Raw genomic sequence first — 13,796 nt, forward strand, 5'->3', positions numbered from 1 at the left:
GCGCACGTACGAGCGGTGTTGTATGGAGGAGGACGATAGAGGTAAAAGCCGATAGAGCTCTAATCCGTGGCGCGCGTCGACCAACGAGGAAGTCCAAGACGGCGAAGAAAGTTAATTCGCGCGATTGTCCGGCGTCGCGCCGTTCCACCGTGACTAAACTCACGGTCCGCGACTGGTTTTTCCCTTCTCGAGCACTCCTCGCCCTCGTAAATGTCTCTTTCACTCCCTCCCCCTCCCCCTGCCCCCTCCCCTCCTTACGCCCTCCCTCGAGGCAGCGCGGGACGGAATGTGCGCGTTGCCGAGAATAAGAAAGTTTCGATGTCGATTATGGTACCGGGTCGGTGCCCGCCAGAAAACCGCGGCACAACGTATACACGATTACCCCTCCCCCCCCCCCCCGTCGACGTGTGTGTTGTTTATCAACGACGAGGAGGGGATCGACGACATCTCTCGCAAGTCGGTTCACTCGCGATTGCGAGAATGATCGGGAACTTTTCTATTTTGGGAACTTTTGATCGATCACATCTGAAAGAACGTCGCGAAAATTGAAAAATTGGCTTTTACACAGATGATCACACAGGAATGACGTATTGATTTATAATTTCTAATTCTGATGTATAAAATATTATGAATAAAATATTAAAATAAATAAATATATATTAAAATATTAAAATAAATAAATATTATATAAATATATTTGTGCAAGTATTCCGACTCCTACTTTTAATCTTGAGATATGTTATAAGAATATGTTCTAGATATGTTCTAGAAAATCATAATAGATTTATTTGAGAATTAAACGTTTCACTTTGTAGTTTGAAAGGCCAGTTTGCGATATATGTATATATGTTTCGAATATATGTATCTTCAACAGAACGTTGTGATTCTAAATAGGAACTATAGGTTAAGTGATGTCAAAAGAGGTCGATGCTGTTCAAGGTAGATGTAAAAAAAAAAAAAAATAATTGAGATTGAAAAATAGAAAAATTTCCATTCGGAATAATATATGTAACACGAGGCTCTTTCGTGATATTTTTTTATAATGATTACTGCGATGTTTGTTTCTTTATTCTACTAGGAAAGAATTACGTAAAACTGACGTATAGTGAAATTCTAGTGAGATATAATAGCGTGTAATGAATTCGTTTAGCGTCTGGAGTGTCGATGTATTTAGATTGTATGTTAAATATGCGCGATTTGTCCTAGGCATATAGAGTACTTTCTCTTCAACGCAGATACTAAAGGCCAATCTGAGAAGGATGCTGGTTGTTTCATGGTCGTAGCATCGATATATTAACATATACCAGTTTTTTGCGTACTTCCTTTCGATCGGCTGAATAGCATGTTAATAAAAAATGTCGAGGCCGCGATGATTCTTGAATTATAAATAATTACAAATCCAAGAGTTTTTCATAAATTAAGCGTCAAGAGCATAAGCAGCAATGAAATATCTTCATAAAGCTCGGATATGTCATTAAACTTTAATATCAACAAGTCCGGAAGAGATATTATAATGTATCCTTTTCGTAATATCTGTATAATGGTATTTAAGATTTATCCATTTATACGCATGTTTACTCACGGGCATTGCGCATTATCACCGAGAATGACGTTGAAATGACACGTTGACCGCGGCGCGTCGCGTTACACGCTAGTCTTCCATAATTACAACTCGCGGCACCATTAATTTTTGTAATCCCCGTTTTCCCCTTACCTCGCCGCGTAGGAGAACAGAGCGCATCCCCCCAAATTCAACGCGGAATAATCTCGCCGCGTTGAAACAAAGCCGCACTTCCTCGTCGCTCGCGGCGTCTCTCTCTCTCTCTCTCTCTCTCTCTCTCTCTCTCTCTCTCTCTCTCTCTCTCTCTCTCGCGTTCCAGCTAATCGCTCTAAAATCATATTTTTCCGCACGCGAAATCACGCGCCTTCGCTTCTGCGTCGCGGAAAAGTGCATCTCGCCGGGGCACGGTGAAAGCACGAACTCCCCCCTATCCCCTTGCCCCCTAGATCATGAGCGGCCAGAGGAACGCGCGAATGCGCGCTCCCGGGGGGGGCCCTCTCACTTTCGCTCTCCGGAGAAAGTCCGGCCGCCCCGTCGTCGTCGTCGTCGTCATCGTCATCGTCGTTGTCGTGATCCCCTGTTTTCCCGTTTCCCCCTCCTCGTCCTCCCCATGCTCCGTAGGACCCCCCCTCGCGCTTCTAGTTCCGTAAAAGACTTTGCTTACCATCGCGCTCGCCTTGACGCGACCAGAAGTACGGTGCACGCTACTTTGTTGCGGCCCCCCCCTCCGCCCGTTCCTCTCAATCTCTCCCCGTCCCGCACCCGCGCCCACGACGGTTGTGCACTTCTTCTGGCGGTGTACTCTCGCGATCCGACGAGGGGTTAATGCACTCCTAGAGCAAACCATAACCTTAGTCGGAGCCCTCGGAGAGGCGCGGGAATCTCGCTACCGACGACAGGCCCCACAATACCGCGGCATGTTCTCGGGATCACATTGTACATTTATAATCGAATCGGCGCTAGCTTTCATTTTATTTGACCCGACCTTTTAACACGATTTAACAATTTCTTGCTAAACAACTATCTTTTATAACATAACAGATTCTCCTTTTTGTAAAAAAAAAAAAAAAAAATCACAGTTAATAAAGAAAGTTATGATAGCTCACGTGCAAACGTTGTTCCCAGAAAGATAATTTACCACTTCCTAATTCCTTTACAATTACAAAATTTCGGAGGACTTGAGAAAGTTTTACGTGTTTACCATTCCTTGGTACGCGGTCAAATTTAAAAACCCTCGCCTCGGCGTCCGAATTTTATGGAATCCTAGAGTCGCGTTGATGATCTCTCTCGCCTCTTGAGATCTCGAGGAGATCTACGTGCGGAGAATTTCGGCGAAAAGTAAATGGCTGCTCGATTACAACGCGAGAGAACGAGCGCGTGTATCAAGGGAAAGTATCTCACAGACGATTATCATACGACCGCCGCGATCGGACTCCGAATGCGCCCTCCTCCTCCTCCTCTCCCTCCTCTCGGCGGAAAGCAAAACGCAGGCTTTTATAAAACGGCGTCGTTAAGAGAGATGCGAGCGAGATACGCGATTAAGATTCGTGGACCTTGACGCGCATTGTCCGTGCGCGATAATTGGCCGCGGTTTCGTATGCGTGCTCCTTCGACAGACAGAATAGTTTATCGTCTCTCATACTTCTTTTCCTCTATCGAACTGACTAGCATTCTCTCTCTTTCTCTGCTCCCTCTCTCTTGCACTAACAGAGATAGACTCCACAGTGGTAGAACATCGGTCCAGGGCCGACGAGCGAGCGCCTTGAAGGCGTAATGACGATCATAGAAACTCTCGAGGCCGGCCCACGAGACCCAGAGTTTCGCGAAAGCGAGATAGGAGATTCGCAGAAAGACATACGAGAAGAATCATTAGACTACTAAATGAATTCACGAAAATACACCGCTTACTATAATTGGGAAAATGTTCGTTTTCGCGAGTAAAAAAACTTCGGTCATTTAAATAGTATCGAAATCTCTTATAATAATTAAAACATCTTGATTTTTATTTGGAATCCAAGTTTAATAACGAAAATTAATAACTTGTGATAAATGAGAGAAAGTTTTTGCCGGGAAAAGGTCAACTTCGATTTGCGAGTCCGCATGGCAAAGAAAAGACATCTTATATACATATATATTAGCATCGCATCGAGTAGTAATATAAATATATGGGCTATAATTTAGATTGCTATATTTAGAATTAAATATATTTATATCGAAGTTATAATGTCTTTATTTTTGCATCTTCCTTGAAATTATCCCTGACAAGTCCACACATAAAATATATATCTTTACATAAGATATCTTCAAGATATTTTTTAAATGTCTACCGAAAAAATATCTTTAAAATGTTTTATGTTCCAATTTTAGACTTCGTGCCGTTTGAGATATTATCTCTGCTATGTAAAAATGAAAAAGTGACATCAACGTGTTACCGATAAAGCTTAAGAAATTAAATTTCTTTTTTACTTATTTTTTTTTTTTGTCAAATTATTCATTGTATATATGTTGTATTATCGGCAGTACATTAAAAAATATTTCTCGCAGATTTAACAGACAGTAAAAGATTTTTAGATAAATGTAATTTCAATGGACGAAATTCAACTTGTTAATAAATTACAAATGGATCTTTTAAATTCTGTTGCTCTCACCTAAGTTCAGGAGTGATATCTTTTCGCAATTGCAGAGGCTGCAGTTTGAATAAATGAGAGGAATCAATTTTGTTATTAATTCGAAGAAGCAAATTTGCCGACTTGAAGTAGCACTCGCGTGACACGTCGTTTTCACGACTGTGGAAAAGCGTGTCGCGATAACTATGGGGAGGTCACTACAGCGAGATTAATCGGGCCGATAGGCAGCGGCGCGGAAAATTTTAAATCACGCTGTCCTCGGAATTCGCGCGATAATGGACATTATCGCATGTGCCGTGGACCAACGTGGAATGCCATCGCTCGGGTGCGACGTCGCGGGCTGCATCCTTTGACGTCTTTTGCTTGTTGAAGAAATCCCCCCCGCGAGATGATGCGTTCGTCGCGCGATGCACGTAACGACGTTACGCGAGATAAAATCGCGAATTACAGCGTGCGTTCGCGATAACGAGTACGTCGCGTGCACGACGCACGCGTTTTAACGATGCAATTATGGCCCACCGAGAGAGCCAGCATTTTCGTTTCGCTGAAGGAAACTAGATTCACGACTAGAACACGACTCTTTCATTGAATAAAAAACATCCTAACCCAGAAATTAACTTTATTAATTTGCGTGCATAACAAAAAACGGAACGTGAAACGAATGACATGCTACAGTTCAAAATCTTTGTCTTTTTTTTTTTTTTTTTTTTTTTTTTTTTTTTTTTTTTTTTTTAATGTAACAACAAATTGCAAGAAGTATGTAAAAACGATGTGTTTCCGAACAATATCAAATTTACATCATCGTTCCACGTTCCACGAATAGAATTATTTTTTATTACAGCACCTCATCTGACCAAATATGATACCTGAATTGTTGAGCGAGGCCTTGATGAAAAACAGCTCTTCTCGTTTCTGCCGAAGTATCTATCGCGGCATACACGTGGGGATTCGCATTACGATTACGAATTAAAATTACTCCGGTCAACGGAGCTCGTCCCAGTCAGCTTCAATTTCCAGCGCGCGCGCGCGCGCGCGATCGCCGCGCAATCTCGATCTCTCCGACGCACAGTCTCCAACGGGAACTCACACTCCGCGAAGTGTTGAAAATAACTACTCCAACGTCCCTGATGAGATGAGAATGTTGAGTTCATCGCGAATAGTGCGTAAGCTGTCGCACTTCCTACTCGAGGCTCGTACGAGGCGCTCTCGCACGAGCACACGCATCACGCGTGTATGCGCGCGCGCGCGCGCGCGCGCGCGCGCGCGCGCGCGTGTGTGTGTGTGTGTGTGTGTGTGTGTGTGTGTGTGTGTGCGGGACTAACAACAATAATAAGGTTGAGTCATGCGCGTCAGAGACCTTCGCAAACAGAAGAAGGGCCTTGGTTCGTGCCCCGGGCAAGGCGAGAATCTCCGTCGCGATTACTCGAACGTGCGTGGCCTCCTTCTCGGATTCAACGTCCTTTTTCGGAGGCGTCTCTGAAAATTTGCGGACCACCATCGGCGACGCCACGTAGCCCCGAGCCGTTTCCGTTTTTTGCATGCGAAAGATATACACGCAAAAAGATTTCGCGAGAATTGCCGGGGCTGAAATTGCTGGAGTGGGCGGTAATAAAATTGTATTGGGACTGATTTTCAATCGGATTTAAAGAAATAAAAGAGAATATATTTTAAATATTAAAAATTATTTAACAAATCAAAAGATAAAAGTTCAATTATGATTGTCTGACATATTCTCTCCATGTTTTAATTATGATTTTCGCACAGAATGTGCGACTTTATATCAAATTGTTGAAGCTAGTTCTTCTTAAGAAGAATCTTGGGGAGGGGGAAAAAGGAAAAGGATGCGCAGGAGGCGTAAAGAAATCAGCAATCACGCCCGGCTGGAAGCCAAGGGTCGCCATCTGTTAAAATCCGTGGCCTGGAATTCGCCTGCTTTTTTGTCTCTCGTGGAACATTACTCAGTGCGAGTGACTATCGTCGCCTTGCTTTTGTAAATAATTTGTGACAAATGTTCTTGCGAGAATGAATTCGTTCTGTTTGCAGTTCACAAACGATATGCACCAAGAATCATTGATACAAAAAGAAATCCAAATTTCTAGGAATCTCTAATTGAAAATAAGCAAGCCACTTTTTTTATAAATCCTATATGAATATAATATTATTTTAATCCTTGTGTTTCGGTTAATCAATACTTTGTTATTTCGATCGTGTCGAGGAATGTTGCGCGGCGAGTAACTCGGCCGATTCGACGATCGCACGAGAGGAATTTCTCCGCATCGTTATATTATTTTGAATGCCTATGCGCACAATCGGATCGTACGCTTAATCACTGTGACAAAGCAGGCGACTTCCTTGAAGGCGACGGTCGCTTTTCAAAGCGTTCGATAGAGGGGCTTCAATAACGGCGATGCCGTAAGGACGCGTTTTACAATCAGCGTCTCCTCGACGGAGGCTGACAACGTCGCGCGTTAAAATCCGCCGCCAGTCATGTTCCAGACTGGTCAACAGTCGGGAATGGACGAGGCTAACGTCGACTAGAACGCTAGCATACGACTAGAACATAGCAGATCATATTTGTACTTCGTACTCCGAATCAAAATATTTCTCATATTTCCGAAATCAATTAGAATTTTTTTATTTTCATTTTAATCAGATCGACCTCTTTTGATATAACGCACAGAATAGAATTGAATTTGTTTAGAATCGCACATTTCTCGTCAAAGATGGTTGAAGTAGGAAGTTTATTTTTTCACTATTTATTTAACGTATAACATTATTTATTTAACGTAAACGTATATAAATTATATGTATATATATATATATATATATATATATATATATAAATTTATTAATCTAATACTAATATTTATAAATGTTTTGAACTAAAAACAGAAGAAAAATTTTGATTTGAGAAGATAAGATCTTTGATTTGGAGAAGATAATACTTGAAAGTGAATACTTAAGCATTAGAGTTTTGAAGATGCACAATTGATAATGTAGTACCTTAAAATTATGTTTTATCATCAAAAAACGAATTTACAATAGGATAAAATATGGCGATTCGTTCCGCTCGATGAAACATAGAGTTCTAAAGTTAAAGATTTTTTCACAAGAAGATCATACGAGATTTCAGTTCGCTCAAAAAGAAACGGAATCATCGAAGGTCGTTGACGTCAGCCACTACGCTCTGAGTAATGCAATAATGAAAACAGGCAGCACGAGAAATTAGGCGAAGCAATGCGCCTTGGAAAATTCCTGCTCGATTAACACGTGACAAGCATGTGAGAATATCTTTGTTCACGTTTTCGCAAAAATTTTGAAAACGTGTGCACTTCCTGATATTAAAAAAAACAGAGGGGGGCCAATAAACTTCAGTTAGAATTCAGATTCTGTCCTCATGTCTCTTTTTGTTAACAGAAAATTAAGTTGAAATAGAAAATATGTTTCAAAATAAGAATAAAACTAATTATGACAAAGTTAAGGGAAAAAATAAAAGAACAGAAGAAAATCATCTAAGTTTATTGTGCTTCAATGTTTGTTTTTAGAATTACATGGGCTACACAATTTAGGTTATCTAATCTCTTTTAATTTATTCTCTATTAACCTCATTTGATTGCAATCGTGTATTTATAAAATCTCAAAAAATGTAAAAAAAAAAAAAAAAAGAATTCTATATACAGTAAATGAACACATTTTGAAGAAAAACGCTCGCTATTGTTAGATCAAAAATAATAATCACGGCATCAGGGATATATTCACAATATGTATTAACAACACTACGCGAGGAATAAGCATAAGCGAGAACGTAACGGTTTTTTTCAACGACGCGAGAATGCAATTATTCCAAGAGTATTAGAGTCGCTTGGTGCTCTCAGTATGGTGAATGAACTACATGAAATTGCACTCGTAATTGCCCTGACTTTTATCTTTGTCGCCATTCATCTCCCGAATATGCAGCGGCTGGATGCCGCGTCTAGGAAATGCAAGTGAGAAAGCGAGCGGATATCTGTAGATTCAATTATCGCCAACCGCAGGGGGTCCATAAGCGGGAATAACGATTAATATCGCGATACGCGTCCGCGACTCCGAAATCCCGGCGATTGATCAATCTTAGGATCTTGCCCAAGCGCCGTCCGCATCGTGAAATCGCGTCGAATAGACGAGACGACTCTGATTCATCGATCCGCGAGAGCTAATCAATAACATCCTCGCGGCTGTCGAATCGATTAATCGTTTATCGTATCGCCGCATTTGTCTCGTGAGAATATCCGCGTAAATGTAAAAAGCACACATTCGAAGCCTAAGCATACCGTTGCTTCCCTCCTCGCGACGTCTTATCTAAAGATAAAATCCAATGACACTTACCGAAGCTATTTCCAATGACTTATCGATAAAATACATCAAATAGAATACGTCTATCTAAACGTAATTCAATGATTTAAAGAATTACACGCAATTAATTTGGCGTGTGCTTAATTTAATAATTCCTAACAAAGTTAAAAATTATAAAACGTACGTATACGCGTATATTTGCCTTAAACGCTGGCCAATTAAAACGAACGATCCAAAGTATTTAAAAATGTACGTACGTGAGACTTTTACGTTTTTAATTTATGGCAAAAATTGCACGTAATAAACGCGAATGTCGAACGTGATTTTTTTTATATCGCCGCTCTTTTGCATATTCCTAATACAATGACGGCGTTACAACCGGTTTCGGATCAAGGATCAATGGTCCTCGCGATTCTCTCTCGCGAGCGTTGGTGTTTCGAGGCGAGCACGAGACTGATTAACGACCCTAACCTAATTAGTCGATGGTGAGAGAAAAGAACGAGGAAGACAGACGAATAAAAGAATGAATGTACTCGCGCACACGCGAGACAGTCGGCTAAAATATTCGCGACTCTTCTTCCGAAGTAGCTTGGGAATAAGAAAGGCCAACGATTATTTCATCTCTTTTGAATATTTCATAAAGATTCTATAAACGCCAATATATTATTAAGTTGCCAATATATTATTAAGTTGCCAATATATTATTATTCATTTAGCAGTTCAATAAATATAAATAACATTCAAATAAAAAGTCGGTATAAAAATATTTGTAACGCTGTTTATTTTGCTTCGATGTTCGCAGATTATTTATGGATTATTTATGAAATAATCAACTTGTCGCAAAAATTAATTTTTGTTTCTTTATAGCAAAAAAAAATATAAATATGGAAAAAACCGTGTGTTTGATTGGTTACATTAAACGATATTCAAATTGACCATATTTAAGATTGCATATATCTGATATAATCACTGTTATTACTAACGAAATCATGATCTAATTAAAGACATGTCGCCATGTAGCCATGTAGAAGTATTTATTTTTTGTTTATTTTTTGCGACAATAATAAAGATCGATATAAAAAAATAAGCCGCTCATATAATTTTCTCTTTGCGCTATTTATTAAAAGATTATAATTATTAAATACAGAATTTAATTACATGTACTGTCTAAAAAACATTAAATAACATACAGATTTTTTTCTTTAAAATTTAATTTAATATCTTTAGAAATTTAATAATATCTTTAGAGTTAAACTTTGAGAAGTTCAAAGAAGATTTGTCATAAAAATTATATCGATCGTACATTAAATTTTGTTAACGTCAGCAATGCGATTGAAAGTATTTCTCGCGAATAAACAGAGTTAATCCGAAGGTAGTATAGATAATATCGCATTGCAATGTAGTGTAGTATCCTTTTGAGTTCACGCGGCAGTCTTTTGCCTTCGTTGCACCGCAAGTTCTTACATTGACGTTATATATTCGCTCCGTATATCGTTTCGCGATGTGTCGTTGTCTGACGTCACAGAACGCGGCAGAGATTCGCCCACGTAGAATTTTTCGCCGGTACCACAATTTTGCAGTCAAGCCCGAAAGCAACCGATGCTTGACTGCCGTTAAATTCGTGTCAATGTTATCCGCGCGGTAACGATCTGCCGTTACCTTCGTTTCTCTTGGCGACTACTACGTATCGATTCCGCATATATCTTACTTCATGTCCATGGAAACGCCAATGTGAATGATGATTGATTATTATAAATAAGGCCGTGATGTGCATTTTATACACTGCGCGAATAAGAACGAGTCAATTACAACGCTATTTTTGTCTTAATCTCTCTCAATCGATCACACGTTCATTAGTTCCTCTTCGTCTCAAAGTCAAAAATAAATATTACTGAAAAAGACGTCGAATCTCCCCCTCACCCGCCTGTTTATCCGTAATTTAATAGCTTTTAAATATTACGTCTATTCCAAGTTGGGAAACGTCGTTCTAAATAAATGGAGCTTTAATACGCGGCGCGGAAAACAACACGCTCGTTCGAAAAATGAAAGACTGCATTTATCATTACCGAACGCGCGACGCGTCTCATTCATTAACCTCGAACTTGCCTTCGCAAATATTTCCACTGCAACGATGACGGCCAGTGTTTACTCGGTGTGTTTCAAAATCCACCAACATCCTTAACGCGAAACTCGCACGATCGCGCGCGTTCCGAAGGTAAACCGCTTCAAGGTAAAGAGTCAGTCGCGACTGCAATTGTTTAATCGGTCGCAACAATAACACTCGATTCAGCATAATTTTACGTCATGCGTACCACATGAAATTCAACAAATGCGCAAATAATGAGTTATAACAAGGAACGTGTCTCGCGAATCTCGAACGAAACACAATCGTGAAATATACTCGCTAATTAAAATACCGAAGTTATTGAAAACACTGAAAAAAAGAATTTATTCATAATTGATCGATCGAGCGTCTGAAAAAAAAATATAGACACGAGAATATATATGAATCATATTTGTGCAACGTAAAGGATAGATGTCCATTTTCAAAACGAGATATTTCCAAAACTTTCTCACGCTTTTTTAGCTTGGTGAATAATTTTATAATAAATTATTTAATATTAATATCCCTCTGGACCGAAATTCTCTAAATTAATTTATAAAACAAAATGTATCTTTAAATTTACCGCGTTACCGTAAAATTGTAGCGACAGGAGATGAAAGAAGAAAAATAATTGTTTGTGCAAAACTTTTATCGAATCGCTATCTACATATGTGCATACATCTCCATATACTTTACATTTAGATGCCGTAAAGTTTCATCGGTGCACAGAGAAGACCTTTCCGAGGCCATACCTAGGCCATAATGAATTATCATTCTATTGTATAAATGTGAATCCTATTTTTGGCAAAGCCAAACATTTTTTTAGCCATGGCTATCGCGCTGATGCAAAAAGGTTTACAGGTATAATCCCACAACAGCCTCCGCGTTTCGACAATAGCCACTCGAGCAACATCAATAGCAAAAGCGTTAAATCCCCTCTTCTCGCGATATGCAAGAATCGCCGAAATGAGATCAGATCGATGCAAAAACTTTCTCCGATCGGACCGTGCACCGGTCAGTCCTTGACCATGACCGCATTTCCCATGGTCCCCGAGGCGGAATGGCGACCCGCGCAGGGTGGCCATTCCGCACCGCGCCGCGCCGCTCCGCGCCGACGATTGCGTCACGCGCGCGCAGGGCACGCGGCGCCCTGTGCACGCGCGCGTACGATTACGTCTAGCCGGCCGTCCCCCTTTGCACGAGGAAGGTGAGTTCACGGAACGGATATTCAACGACAAGGATGGCGAACGAGAGGGAAGGAGAGAACACCGGGAAAGGAAGGACTTCGAACCCGCGATGTACTCGAGAGTCAAGGCCCTGGCCCAATTCGGGTTCGTAGACCCGGCAAAGGATAGGTCACACGCACGCACGCACGCACGCACGCACGCACGCACACGCACGCACGCGCACGCACACGCACGTACGTACGGATGTACGAACACCATCGCCCGCGCTCTGCCTCCTTTCGCACTTCGCCTCCGTAAGGTCATTTACTTTTACCAGCAGCCTTCCTCAAGGCTCGCTTGCGTCTCTCCGACCACGCGTCCTTACGTCTTCGGGGGTCAAACAGGTGCGCCGTATGGCATGGCCCATATTCCGCATGCCGTGTTTCAAAAACTTCTCTCCCGCAATCGATTGGTTAACCGACTCGAGTCTCAAAAGCGTCTTCCGAAAGTGCAATTTCTCGTCGAACTATTGTTCTCCAAGATAAATCTCCCCTAGAACTCGATTGCCGCGACGGTTTGATCTCTCAGATTACGTATCTCGTCGATAGAGTGAGATATTCCATAAAAATACAGATATTGTTTGACGCGTGATGCTTCAAGATTAAGTAAATGTGCCGTCAATGAAAATCACAGCTCGCGATCAAAAAATAATCGTTCCATAATTTATGCGAAAATAATTTACACGTGTACTACTACAATCATGCGAAATGTAAATATAGATGTACTTGTGAAGTTCGAAAGCCAGATGCGCAATTGATAAAATCGATCGTAAGGAATAATACAAATTGAACCTATAATCGTTATAACATAAACACGAAAAGAGATAGGAATATTTTCTAGACACTCGTTAATAACATTACGATAGTTCGTCACAAAAATAATAACGAAAATTAAAATTGCGTATAATCTTTTCTCTCCTTTATTTTATAGATGCTAGATAAAAAATATTTGTCTTACATATTTAAAACAATGTTTGTCGCCTTTCTACATTTCATTTCGAAATATATGTCAAATTATTTTAAGCATCCGTGTCGTTTATTTTACCGTCGATCAATTTATCATCAACCGAAACGCGAGAGGGGCAGAAGATAAATTTCTCGTATGCAGGAAAATATGCAGAGGATATAGATATGGTGCGTAGTTCCAAGTTCGTTTTCGCGAAGGTAAACACGCGACGACATCCACGTGGTGCCGTCGTTCAGGGCCGAGGCACGACGATTTGTTTCCAACGTATATACGAGGAAATACACCTGGCGATCGGGCGCTGTCATTAACTATCAAGGTGCGCCACCCGAGCGAGCGAGCGAGCGAGCGAGCGAGCGAACGCGCTCGCGCGAACGCGGAATAGAATTTGTACGCCGGGCTCGATGATGGTTAAACATTCACGCGGCGTCGGATCTTTCAGGGTCGTCCGTGCGTACGCGATGCGTGCGTCTCGCTGCCAAGAAATATAAAGACGAAAATACACGGCGGCGAAGCGACCAATCTGTTTCGATTACGATCATCAATTTTCCGGAAGGGAAGAAGGAATACCGGAAAGGGGGGAAAGGGAGAGAAAGTATAAAACGGCCTTTATGGGATACGATATTAAAGTTCTATTGTACAGACCGATGAGGTGAGGACTTTTATCTCGAAAATAAATAAATTTATAGAAATTATGTAAAGAAAGAGATATAACGTTTTTTTTTTTTTTTTTCAAAGGAAAATAACAAAGGAATATTTCTCTTTTAATCTCCAAAGGTTTTCAAAATCTTTTATTTTCAAACTGTCGATTATCTTGTTTCTTTGTCACATGCGAGTACTTTTTTCCGTATTTTGAACATTTCGGGAATGATTTGACACAAGCGATAGGCCGACTTTAATCTTCCGGGGTCGTTGGGTCCACGTGGTCTCAAGGTCTCTTCCACATATACGGGGCCCTTATGGTGCGCTCCGTAATGTTTATC

At 40.8% G+C, this 13,796-nt stretch overlaps 1 protein-coding gene across 9 annotated transcripts in view; it reads right to left on the reverse strand.

The window, feature by feature from the left end:
• Window positions 1–13,796, reverse strand: part of Eip74EF (Ecdysone-induced protein E74) — a 187,810-nt gene that overhangs the window by 153,900 nt on the left and 20,114 nt on the right. The window contains exon 1 of one of the 9 annotated variants that reach the window (XM_089079946.1): window positions 5,055–6,880. The exons of the other annotated variants lie outside the window; for them this stretch is intronic. The gene's annotated coding sequence lies outside the window, so the exon portion shown is untranslated. Of the gene's footprint in view, window positions 1–5,054; window positions 6,881–13,796 lie in introns of those variants that run through there. 9 annotated transcript variants of the gene reach the window in all.

This window comes from Pogonomyrmex barbatus, unplaced genomic scaffold (genome assembly GCF_055798465.1).
Source record: "Pogonomyrmex barbatus isolate J1 unplaced genomic scaffold, ASM5579846v1 scaffold3, whole genome shotgun sequence".
Lineage (NCBI taxonomy): Eukaryota > Metazoa > Arthropoda > Insecta > Hymenoptera > Formicidae > Pogonomyrmex > Pogonomyrmex barbatus.